The following is a 13,738-nucleotide window of genomic DNA, read 5'->3' on the forward strand; positions in this document are numbered from 1 at the left end:
TGCTCAGACTTGGCAGAGTAATGTTTTGATTTGCTACCTACAGCTGAATTATGGGCTTCACGCCACAGGCATCTTCATTATTTTATGGGAAGAAATCTAACATAAAATGATGAACACTCATAAACCTTTGGTTTCCCTGTTCATTCTATTTGCTCTGATACTCAAAAATTTATTGACACTCAAGAATATTGACATCAGACTTTTAAGAGTTGATCATATAAATATTTGTATTTTGTTAGTTGATTTTAAGGAGAGATAATGATAGAATCAAAATTAGATTGAGATGAGTTCAAAATCTTGATTTTGTACTTCCAGAAGATTATATGCAGGGGGGAATAAAAGTTTTATTACTGCTATTTTGAAGGCTAAGCACAGGTTCTGCTTTTCAGGTTTGTTTCAGTGTTTGCATCATAACCAGATGCACGGTATTTTCTGATGAAGACAGAGCAGAAAGTCATTGTCAACTCATTGTCAACTCTTCATCACTGAATTCTCCAGGGTATTTTATCTTTCTGTATTTAAAAGCTGAGTCAAAATATTGCCAAACTCAGACACTATGTGAAATTCATCCCTTTCTGTACAATTAATTGAGCTGTAGAATTGGAATGACATTAATTTAGCAGATATTATTTAGGAATAGAAGAAAGGGAAGCAATTCAAAATTGAATAGAAGTATGATGAGCTACGATGGATATAAGAGAAACAAAACAAAAAAAAGCTTAATTTCAAGCTGTTTCCTGACATTTCAAAATGATACTTTTAAAAGTCAGTAGAATGGATTAAAAAATCATTTGGAAGGGAGTTGGGATTAATCTCAGTGAGCAGCTTACTATCACACAGCCTCTCATTCAGTCATTCCCAGAGTGGGCTTGGGGAAAGAATCAGAAACTTGAATGTGAGAAAACTCAAAGGAAAAACTGCATGTGAAAGAAAAGAAAAACAAAATAAAGAGTGCATTCACTACATCCCATCACCAGGCATGTGTTTAGCCATTTCCAGGAAAGCAGTACTCATTAGATGTAATGGTTTCTTTGGAAGACAAATGCCATCACTCTGAATGTCCTTGCCTTCCACCTTATTTTATTTTATCTTTTTTAAATCACAAATCTCAATAACACATGGTATGGAAAATCCCTTTTGTTGATATGGGGAAATGGTTTTCAGTTAAATGGATTTGGGGAAATGGTTTTAAGTTGATGGAGGGAAGATTTAGATTGGATGTCAGGGGAAGTTCTTTACTGAGAGAGTGGTGAGGTGCTGGAACAGGCTGCCCAGAGAGATTGTGGATGCCCTGTCCCTGGAGGTGTTCAAAGCCAGATTGGATGGGGCCCTGGGCAGCCTGGTCTAGTACTAAACAGTGAGGTTGTTGTCCCCTGTGGAAGGGGTTGTAGATTCATGATCCTTGAGGTCCCTTCCAGCCCTGGCCATTCTGTGATTCTGTGAACTAAGGAGAATTTCCATCCTTGATGCAGCAGGGAATGTGACCACTGAGGATAAGGAGAAGGCTGAGGTCTTCAACACTTTCTTTATATTTGCCTGTAATAGGCAGATCAGTTATTCTCAGGGCACTTTATGCCCTGATCTGGAAGTCTGGGATGCTATGCAGAATACACCCCCGGTGATTCAGGTGGAGATGGTTAGAGAGCTCCTCCTCCATCTGGACTGTCACAAGTCCCTGGGACAAGACGAGCTTCATCCTAGGGTGCTGAGGGGGGTGGCAGGGGTGATTGCTGAGCCACTCAAAGCCATCTACTTGCACTCCTTGTTACCTGGAGAGGTTCCAGAGAATTGGAGGCTTCCCAATGTGACTCCCATCCACAAGAAGGTCTGTAAGGAGGATCCAGGGAACTACAGGCCTGTCAGCCTAACCCCAGTATCAGGAAAAATTATGGAGCAAATCATCTTGGGTGAGATCACACGGCATGTGCGTGGTGTCCAGGAGATCAGGCCCAGCCAGCACAAGTTCATGAAAGGCAGGTCATGATTGAACAACATCATTTCCTCTCAGAGAGAGGAACCATTCTCAGAGAGTGGTCAGACACTGGAATGGCTGCCCAGGGAGGTGGTGGAGTTGCCGTCCCTGGCAGCGTTCAAGAGGCGTCTGGATGAGGAACTGCGAGATATGGTTTAGTAGCTTGTGGTAGAAATGGTAATGGGAGGACAGTTGCACTAGATGATCCTGCAGCTTATTTCCAACCTTGTGATTCTATGGTTCTTCCTCTTCTGGTTGATACACCTGCAGAAGTCGTTCTTGTTCTTCCTTGTATCCCTTGTCAAGTCCAGTTCCCACTGGGCCTTGACCTTACCATTCTTACACAGCCTCACAGCACCCCTATCCTCCTCCCAGGTTACTCGTTCCTACTTCCGCTGCCCATGCAATCTCTTCTTGCTCTCCAGCATGAACAGCAGTCCCAGCTCAGACATACCAGTCTCCTGTCTTATTTTACTGACTTCCTTCACCTTAGTATGGAGAGCTTTGTGCACTAAGGAAAGCTTCCTTAAAGATCTGCCAGCTATGATTGGTTCCTTTTTCCTTGAGGAAAGATTATCAGGAGGGTTTGTTGACTAACTCCCCGAAGAGCTGGAAGTTGGCCTTCATAAGAATTAGCATTCTGATTTTGATCTTTGTCTGTCTGATATCCCTCAGGAATGTGAATTCAACCATTGCATGGTCACTTATAGCCACTTCTCTTCTGAGAACCAAGTATCTGGAAAGTTGTCAGTCCAAGCAACTGGATTATTAACTCTTTAATTGAATTAATTTAATGGAATTACTAGTTATATAGGCAGAAGCCTTTAGACCTGCTAGGGGATCTGGTGTGTTTGTGGTATTGTGGAAGACGAAAGAAGTTGGTTAACCTCATTAAATCTGTGGCCTACCAATTCAAATACCATTTCAACCTCTATGAGTGAGGCTTGAACAATATCATTTGCATGTAATTAATCATGAACCAGCACAAAAATTTTAGATTTTTCTTTTTCCTTTATCAGATTGACATTATGTTTTTTCTGCACAGAGAATTGTTAGATAAGAAATGTAGAAAATGTATGAATTTGTTTAGCTGTGAGTTTGTATGCATGCTTTCTTTAATATGTGATGGTTAGAGCAAAAACGAAACACTGTTAAATCATGACTTTGGTACAAAATGGCATATTTCCTGGGAATAAATGATAGAAATATTGTAAAGCGTTAGTGGTAAATTTGAAGTGGCATGCACAGTATGCGTTTAGAATGTTTATACAGTTGGCGATTGATTCTCAGGGAGTTCAGACTAATTGGAAATAAGGTTTATGTTCAGTGAAGCAATGAAGCAGTGATATGGTGATACTGCAGAAATGATTCCTGCCTCTGGCAATATTTCTATGCAGAGCTCAGGCATACATCGTAATTCCAAGTTACTTATATTATTTAAATAAATCATTTTGTAAATGCATTTGGTTTTACAGTATTGCCAATACCCACCACTCCTACCAAAGAGAGAAGAAAGGATTAATATTTTGCCCTTTCTCCCCTTCAGTATTGTTAGAAGGAACTGTAAAACTTAATTTACAGCCTGTTCCTTCAGGTTCTATTACTGGTCACCAGAGAGCAGAAATCAGCACTGCATGTACTCACCCCTCATGAGGAAGCTGTAGGCCACAATGAGGTCTCCTCTCAGTCTCCTCTTCTATATGCTGAACAAACCAATGGACTTCAGCCAGTCCTCATACATCTTCCTACTATACCCTTCACCATCTTTATAGCTGCCCTTCAAAGACTCTTAAATAGTTTTACATTCTTTTTGTACTGTGGTGCCCAGAACTGCAAACAGTACTCAAGGTGGTACTGCAACAGTACAGTACGGAGTGGGACCCCATTGATATACCCCATATATGGCTGGTCTTCCTGGCTGCATGGGCATCAGGGTGATTTGTTGTCAAGCAAGATCTCCAAATCCATTTCAGCAGGGCTGCTCTCCAGCATCTAATTCCTCAGCCTGTATGTACAAACAGGGTTGCCCCTTCCAGGTACAGAATCTCCATTATCTGTTTCTCACCTGTAGCTGAAAGAATAACTTAACTTTATTTTCCACTGTTAACTAAGTGGAATAGCCAAAAAAGAGAAAAAAAAAAAAAAATTATCTTCATGAGTTCATTTCCAAGAGAAGGAAGTCTTCTTCCTCTCACTTCTTTTCTCTTTAATTCTTATAAATTTAGAAATAAACAGCCAGAGTACAATGATTTCAGGTGGGGAAGACTGGAGAACAATATTGTAGTGAAGCATCTAAATCACTGAGTTCTAGTATTTTATGCAACCTTTAGCTGCACTGGGAAAGAAGCAACACGAGGAAAAGTTAAGATGAAAATAAACAGGGCTAGCAATCTTGCTCATGTATTTCTGAAATAAGCATACCAATTTTTTTATTTTCTGTTGAAGAGGAACACAGATGTTTTAGCCCTGTATTCTCTGATATATTGTATAAATAGGTTGAGAAAGTGGGCAGCCTTTCTTGAAGTGTCTTGAGAAATATTTGGTGGTCTTTCTTAAGTGGGGAAGTATATAGGAGATTAAATGCAACATTGTGAATGCAATTTCAATTTTTAAAACAAAATCATTTTTATATCTCTGATAGTCTCTGAGTGGCTACCTATCAGACAATGTATGTATGTTGCTCTGAAAGTGATGCCTCCTATTTATTTCTATTGAAACTACAACAGATACAAAAAGCACAATAACACTGTTAAGATACAGCAAATTCTCATCTACAAAACACTATTTTTCAATATAGTCACCACCATTAGTTATGAATTTTCAACAGCAATGATTAAGAGCCCTCATGCCATGCTCATAGAAATCTGCAACTATGGAAGTGACAGCTGTGCATGACCATCTGGAATATGGTTTGTCTTTCATGTCACTGTCACCACTTCTGAAAAGCACTACCCACCATTTCACTGTTTGGTCTCCACAAACATTCAGCAAGTGTTGGTGAATGTCAGGTGGGTATCATCTTTTCTGCATGGAGGAATTCAGTTCCACACCTTTGCTTCACATACATGTCTATGTCAGATGCCATTTTGTCAGACTGCACCTCTGCTGCCATCTGTCAAATGGCAACAAAATTTAATGGAATGTCAGTTTAAAGGTTCAACCTCTACTGCCACACCACCATCTGCTTCTGACATCATGGGCCAGCTTGATAAAATAGGAGGCGTTACATTTGGAATAGCCCTTGTAACTGTAATTCTCATTTTAGAGGTTTTTTTTTTCTGTAGTATTTTCTACATCAGCATTTAATTTTTTTTTTTTTTTTGCTAGTAATGGTATTTAAATAATACAATAATTCCCATAAATGGTATCCTATCCAATTTTATATATAATTTTCATAATCATTACTGTTATGTTAGTAAGACAACCATGCATTTTGATCTGTCATTGTAAAAATTCTAAGCCCTGTTCTAAGTAGCTGTGACATTCTAAGTAACCACAAAAATCCACAAACTGATTATTTTGTGGGTTAAATGGGCCAAGTCTTTCCTTAACGGATGCCTAAAAATGAATAAACAACAAGCTCTGGGGTTCAAAATTCCACACAGGCTTGAAGTCTATGAAAAAATATTTTTTCTTCTCTTCTCCTGCCTTTCCCACTCTCCACTCCAATGTCCCTGCAGTGTTGCCCATATTAAAGCAGTTTTGTTACAGTGAATTTTGCATGAATATTTTAAGTTTCAGTTCATATAAGCTGTCATCCCTTGAGTTTTACTTCAAGACTTGAGATGAATCAAACCACAAAACTCTATGCCAAATCACCAAGTTTTGCCTGATTACAGATCAACTCCTGTAAAACCACAATATTTCCATCCAAAATCATTTATTAGCTTGGCTCATTTATAAGTCAGCTGAGGTTTGTTGAAAGGTTTGTGAACCTTGAGAACTCTCTCTATATCTTCTTAGAATTATGTGTTTAATTGAAAATGGGACAAAATTCCAAATAAGAATGTTCTCATTTATCAGTGGTTTTAACAAAGCCACTGAGCTACAAAAATGCACTTGAGCTTTTCCTCCCATTCTGATATTACAGGTTTGATTGTTGTAAATAAACATAGAAAAGCCAAACCACGTGAACCAAGATAATTTTAATACATATGTAATGATGACTGCAGTAATGGCAATGGCAATCTGAACGTAAAATGCACATGTGAGATGCAAACACCATCAGAAACAATGCAATAGCTTGTTCAGAGTAAAAGGCCCCTCACAAGTGTGTCTCTGAAAGCTGAAAGAGAAAATTTTGCAGCCTAGATCAAGTAAGAAAGATTGAGAAAGTTATTTAAGTCCCTTTGAGGTAAAATTTAATTTGGAAAAATATATACTAGAATAAATTATGAGTGTATTTTAGTGTATTCTAGAACTTCAGTAAGAAGAATCTGAAGCTCTTGAAGAGCAGTTTCATAATTCTTAGTCACAAATTGGAAATACTAGAACAGAGCTAGAAAAATCCTAAACTGATTTTTTCTTATTCTACTAATGCTAAATAAGTTTTTGTGTCAAGAGAGACTTTTCTTTTGCATTAAGGGAATATGGGTCATTGTTTTTATCTGATTGAAGTGTCAGATAAGAGAAAACATTACACTTACTTGTAACAGCTGTTTTTTATTTATTTATTTGTGATTTAATCTGTGCCTGCTGAAAGAACTTATCATTCACTTGCTGGATCATGTACTGGATATGATAAATCATGTAACTCATGAATATGTGGTTATCTCATAAATAAATGGCTGAGAGACTCTTGCAATCTCAGGATTTTGAGGAGGGGAAGGATTTTTTTTATTTTTATTTTTTTTAAACCATGGGGTGGTATACTTAGCACCTAGCCTGATGGCTGCAGATGGGTCTCACCTGCCTTGAAAGGGTAAACAAGATCATAGCCCATGAACTGGCAGGACTCACTGAGGGACCATTAAAAAACATAAGGAGGAAGGAAATAAAATCAGGCTTGCTAGGGATAAGCTGGGGCATGCTTATGGGTTTCAGGTGAAGTGAGGTACTCAGCTAAAGTACATCTACACCAGTACATGCATAATAAACAACAAACAGGAGGACCTGGAAGCCATTATGTAGTAGGCAAACTATGATTATTTGCCATTACTGAAGCATGTTGAGATTTCTCTAAGGGATGGCTACAAGATCTGGAGAAGGGATAGGCAAAGAAGGAGGGCAGTAGTGTGGCTCTGGCCCTTAAAGAATGCTTCAGTGTTGTTGAGCTTAGGGCTGGGAATGGTAACAATACTGCTGTTGGCTGGGGAGTGCCAACCAGGCTGACATCCTTTTGTCCTTTGGTAACTTCCTGACTCAGCTAGCAAGAGAGACTACTAAAAGCAGTGTCCTGCTAGATCTGCTGTTCACGAATAGAGAAGGACCATGGAGAGATGTGGAGGTAGGGAGCTGTCTTGGACAGAACAATCATGAAATTCTCTATTCTTGGTAAGGTCAGGAGGTGGGTCAACATAACTACTACATTGGACTTTTGGAGGGTGGACTTTGAACTATTCAGGACCCTGGTAGGGAAGGTCCCCTAGGATTCAGTCCAGAAGGGTAGAAGGGTCCAGGAAGGATGTAGACTCTTCAAGTAAGAAATCCTAGAAGCACAGAAGTAGATTGTCCTCTTGTGCAGTAAGATGATCTGGCAGGGAAAAAAGTCAGTGTGAATGAACAGGGAAATTTCTCCAAGATGCAGGAGAAAAAAGAGAGTCTACCTCCTGTGGAAGAAGTGACAGACAATTTGGGGAGAGTACAAAGAAGTTGCTAGGGTATGAAGGGAGAAAACTAGAAAAGCCAAAGCCCAGCTTAATCCCAACTTGGCTGTTGCGGTAAAAGAGATCAAAAAGCTTTTTTAGAAATATATTAATAGTGAGAGGAGGACTAAGGAGAATCTTCATCCTTTACTGGATGCAGCAGGGGATGTGACCACTGAGGATAAGGAAAAGGCTGATGTTCTCAGTGCCTTGTTTACATCTGTCCTTAAAAGTCACACCAATTGTCCTTGGGGTACTCTGACCCCTGACCTGGAAGTCTTCGATAAAGAACAGAATAAATTCCCCACAATTCAGGTGGAAACAGTCACAGAACTATTACTCCATCTGCACTGTTACAAGTCCATGGAGCCAGATGGGATCCACCCACGGGAGCTAAAAGAGCTAGTGGTAAATGCCAAGCTTCATTCAATCATCTATCAGCGTTCCTCGTTAACCAAAGAGGTCCCAGAGAACTTGAGGCTTGCCAAAGTGAATCCCATCTGCAAGAAGGGTCATAAAGAGGATCTGGGGAGCTATAGGTCTGTCAGACTGACCTTGATGCCAGGTAAAGATATAGAACGGATCATCTTGAATGAGCTCACATGGCGTATGCAGAACAACTGGGGGAATCAGACCAGCCAGCATGGGTTTATGAAAGGCAGGTCCCACATGGCCAACAGCCTAGACATCAGTAAAGCCTTTGATACTGACACTTTGATACCCCAGAATTCTCTTAGAGAAGCTGGCAGCCCGTGGCTTGGACAGATACACTCTTTGCTGGTTAAAGAACTGTCTGGATGGCTAGGCCTAGAGAGTGGTGGTGAATGGAGTTAAATCCAGCTCGTGACCAGTCATGAGTGGTGTTCCCCAGGGGTTGGTATCGAGACCGTTCCTGCTTAGTATCTTTACTGATGATTGAGTGCACTCTCAGTAAGTTTGCAGATGACATCAAGCTGGGGGGAAGTGTTGATCTACCTGGGGGTAGGAAGGCCCTTACAGAGCAATATGGGCAGGCTGGATAGTTGGGCTGAGGCCAACAGGATGAAGTTCACAAGACCAAGTTTTGGGACCTGCATTTTGGCCACAACGATCCTGGGCAATTGCTACAGGCTTGGGACAGAGTGGCTGGAAGACTAGAGGAAACAGACCTGAGGTTGTCTGTCGAAGCTCAACTAAACATGAACTAGCAGTATGCTGATGAAGTGTTGATCTACCTGGGGATAGGAGGGCCCTACAGAGCAGTCTGGAAGGCTGGATTGCTGGGCTGAGGTCAAGGGGATGAAGTTCAACAAGACCCAAGTGCTGGTCTCTTTGGCCATGACAATGCTGGGCAATGCTACAAGCTGTGGCACAGAGCTGGATGACTGTAGAATATGTGGACTTGGAGGTGCTGTTAACATTCAGCTAAACATCAGCCATCAGGTTTCCTTAGTAGCCAAAAAGGCCAAAGGCATCCTAGCTTGTATAAGAAATAATGTTGGCAGAAGCAGGGAGGTGACCCTGTTCATTAACCTGTACTCAGGTCTGGTGAGGCCATACCTGAAGTATTGTGTTTTGGGTTCCTCACTAGAAAAAAGACATCAAGGCCCTGGAGTGTGTCCAGAGAAGGGCAACAAAGCTGGCAAGGGGTCTGGAGCACAAGTCTTATAAGAAGCAGACAAGAGAACTGGGATTATTTACCCTGAAGCATATGAGGGTCAGGGGAGGCTTAACACTTGTCTACAACTACCTTTAGCTGGGAAGTTTTGGCGAGGTGGGTGTTGGCCTCTTGTCCTGTGTGAGTAGTGGTAGGAGTAGAGAAAATGGTCTTAAGTTGTACCAGGGAGGTTAAGATTATATATTAGGAAAAAAAATGTTCTCCAAAAGAGCAATCAGGTGTTGGAAGGGCTGCCCATGGTGGTTGAGTCACTGTCCCTGGAGGTGTTCAAGAAACATCTAGATGCAGTACTAAGGAACATAGTTTAGTGGGGAAATATACTGGTGGCAGGTAGATGGTTGAATTAGATGATCTTGGAGATCTTTCCAAACTTGGTGATTCTATGATAGGGGAATGAGCAGTAGAAAAAGAACACTGTAATATTGGTTGGATTATATGTATAAAATTTGCCATTTAATCTGTCACTGTAACAAAAAATGATTTTGCTAAAATATATTGAAGCAGAAGAACATTGCGTTTCTGAGTGATTGGTTGCATTACTCCTTTGGAAGCAAGAAAAGGGTGATTACTTAGATATGTTTAGGTTCTCAAAGAATAAAAAGTTGAAAATGAGCAGAAGACAGCACACAAGTTAACATCTTACTAATATACGCATATGATCTGCTGCTTTCATTATTTAATAAGTACAGTTGATGTCCAGTACAGAGGTGAAACTCAAATCTCATCGCACTGATCCTTCCTCTTAATTTTCTTATATTCTAATAAAAGTTTAAATAAAATCAGCTGGGCTTTGCATCTGATATTTTACTGAAAATGAAGTTCTTACTCCCAAATCTGGGCGTACAATTGAAAGGTAACTGTGAAATCTTTTGCTGAACTGGGAAGCTGATTGGCAGATCCTTTAAGGAAAAAAATCCACAAAAAAAAAAAAAAATAAAAATAAAAATAAAAAAAAAAAAAAAAAAAACACCAGGCAAACTCTAAATGTCTCCAGGAAAAAACTTTGAGGGTACTGGTATATTACCTGTGATTTTAAATCCAGTAACTGAAGAATTAAGGCATAGAATGGAGCTTCTCCTTTTCATTTGCTGTATTTAGAGGTCCTTCAGTAAAAGGAAGAAAAAAAAAAAAAGTAAATAGAACAAAAGACACATTCTTTTGTAACTAACTGTTGCATTTCAAGATGAATAACTTTTTTTTTTCCTCAGAGAAATAGTTGATAAGAAAAACAACTTTGAATCAATGAATTAGTCAGCTTTCCTGGATGGGGAGAATTGCTCTAAGCAGGAAATGCTCATATTATAATTCAAATTGTGCTTAGTAAAATGAAACACTTCTGTCATTCAGCAATTATTTGGTGTAGGAGAGGAGGGGAGGTCTTGAACAGAAAAAAAACAGTCTGACAACACTGATTGTCATGTGTTGCATAAACCAACCAGAAAAAAATGAAATAAAAAAATACAGAATTAATTGCTCTCTGAACTCACATATTTCTTGTTACACTCTATAGAGAACTCTATAGAGAAGATTTAGATTGCTGTCTTAGGGAAGACATCCAACTCTTAGACAGCTCAAAGTGACAAGATAAATATCTGCTTTGCTTTCTGGGTTGTTGCTGAAAATGCATTGGATTACTTTCATTAAATATTAATTATCAAGATGGCGTTAATTAATTTACTTCTTTTTGGACACAAAGAAGTTGTGAGAGCATGTGGTGAAGAGGTTTTTCCAAAGTATGCAGTGAACATTAGAAAATAAAATCTTTAGTCTACAAAGCTACATATGAAAGGAGAAGAAAGGCAGAACAGTACAAATCACTCAAGAATCAAAATTGTCAGTTGGCTCTCTATATAAATCCTTCATAATGAGATTAGCTGTCTAATTGCTGTTGTTTAGATTTACAATAGTTGTCTCTGATATGCCAAGGGAATTTTAAGCCCAGTAAAAAACTGTGAAAAACATAGATGAAATCAGTGAAAGTCAACCTTGCAGAAACCAAATGCCTAGGCAATCTAAACTAGATGTGACATTAGCTCTCCAACAGATATTGGAATGTGGATATAATAAATTAGCTCATAGAGAAAGAGACAGACTTCCTCATTTATTAGGGAAAAAAGTTAAATTGATAGAATTTCAGAAGTCTTAGAGGATGATTTGATCTTAAAAGGTTCATCAGGGTTTCATTCAAAAAAAATGATGTTATGGAATTTTGGAAAAAGATTTCTGAGGAATCTGAGGTGATTTTGCATTTGCAAAATGCAAAAGAAAATAAGAAAATTTTAATTCGTATTAATAGATAAACAGAGTTCTTCCTGTATGCAGGGACCTAGATTATATAAAGCCTGGCTTTGACTGTTTACAAATAGTCATTCTACATCGTGGTTACTGTAGTTGCACAGTATGAGTGTCTCTGATCGTAAGTAGTATGCTATTTTATCCTAATGCTTTATCAAACGTACAGAGAAAAGTCATTACCTACTTAGAAACAAGTGGACTGCAAACAAAGTGTAAAATTGATGGTATACTTTTTCTAATTCCATTGAGTATTTTCTCCTTGATGACATTTCAAACTGGAAAAAAGATGGCATACAGTAAAAATGCAGGGAAAATTCAGTTTCATAATTGTCTGTTGATATCTCTATTAACCTGCTAAAAATGCTGTCATGCTGAAATACAATTCAAATGAACCTTGCTATGTTTGATTTTTCTATGAGACATTCACATGTTCCACCTATTCGGATATATCCAGCTGCTCATGAAAAGAATAATGAGCTTAACCCTAGAAATAGTCAGTTGGTACAGGCTTAAATAAAACCAATCTCTAAGCTGTTAGATAGAGGAAGGGAAGTCCTGGCTTCGAACTCTGATTAATTTCAAAATTAGGATAATTACGGGATAAATTAGAGTAAATGCAACCTTCTCATTCTTTCCTCTACTGCTAGATTATGGGATAATGCTCTTCTTTCTTTCTTTGCTTTCTTTGATTTCTTTGCTTTCTTTGCTTTCTTTGATTTCTTTGCTTTCTTTGCTTTCTTTCTCCTCTGAGAGACGTAATACAAATATTCTAAATTGTCTATCAGCGCAGCTTCAGGAGAAAAGGTGAAAGATGGCATTTACTTACACTCTTTTCATTTAAGTGAAATTTTCCCAGTTGCTGGGTAAATATTAATGTATAATCCATGTGGGACCCCTTCCATGTTATTTTCAATAGCTGTTATGTGATGTGTTAGCTTCTTGAAACAGATTTTATGAACTGAAATTTTGGGAATGGGAACCTAAGTGGCTAGAAGCGTCCCTTCTCTCTATGTATGGTTCTGTTTCAGAGATCTGAACAAATGCTAGTTCTGAAATCAGTCCAATAACTTTACTCTCATGGCGCATATGTGTGGGGAGGTGGATGTTGATTTTCCTGGAGACATTCTGACTGTACTGTATAGAGACAAAAGTTACCTGGCTGGCATTCTCTTAGCTATAGAAACAACCATCAGATTTCATCTAGAGTATAAAAGCAGTACTAAATATTGCATATTTACTATAAAGTTTTGTCTATTAAAAGTGTTAGTTAGGTTATTAATGTAGAATTCAATTCCACTTACCTTATGGCTATGTGCTGGGAAAGGTGGATAAAGCATCCTTAAAATGTACTGTGAAACTTATCTTTTTTCCTTTCGAATCTTCTGATGAGTTCTTCACAATGCTGGATAACTATATGTGTGTGTATATATATATATATATATATATATATATATATATATATATATATATATAATGTATGCAGTATTGTAATAATTTTAAATGGTATTTCTAAAAGATTTTAACATTGCTTAATGTTTATTTTACTGCATGATATAACTACTGTTACATTTAAATAACACTTGTAAAAAAAAGGTACAGTGTATGCTTATGACTGCAACAGCAACATAAAATATGGAAAATCATTGAGTGCCAAGTAGTGCAGGTGGAGGTGTACCATTCTTACAATTACTGCAAAATGAGACTTCTTTTGGGGCTAGGGGGAAGAAGAGAAAATATTACATTTTCTGAGCTAATCTTTTAAGAATTTCAATATCAATTGGCCTTTTTTCTTTGTAATCTCGTGAAAGTAATTTGCTGACAAGTGAGTACTGAACTAAAACTTCTTTGGAAGAAATTTTACCAATATTGAAGCTGCTATTTCTATTGAAAGAAAAGAATTTTCCTAAGTGGAATTTTGCTTTCCTGCCAAATATGAATTATTCATACCTTTTGTTTATATTTGTACAATAGGTACTTTATGTGTTTCTCTGTCACTGAAGTGAGAGGTGG

This window comes from Lagopus muta, chromosome 1, assembly GCF_023343835.1.
Source record: "Lagopus muta isolate bLagMut1 chromosome 1, bLagMut1 primary, whole genome shotgun sequence".
NCBI classification, from domain to species: Eukaryota; Metazoa; Chordata; class Aves; order Galliformes; family Phasianidae; genus Lagopus; species Lagopus muta.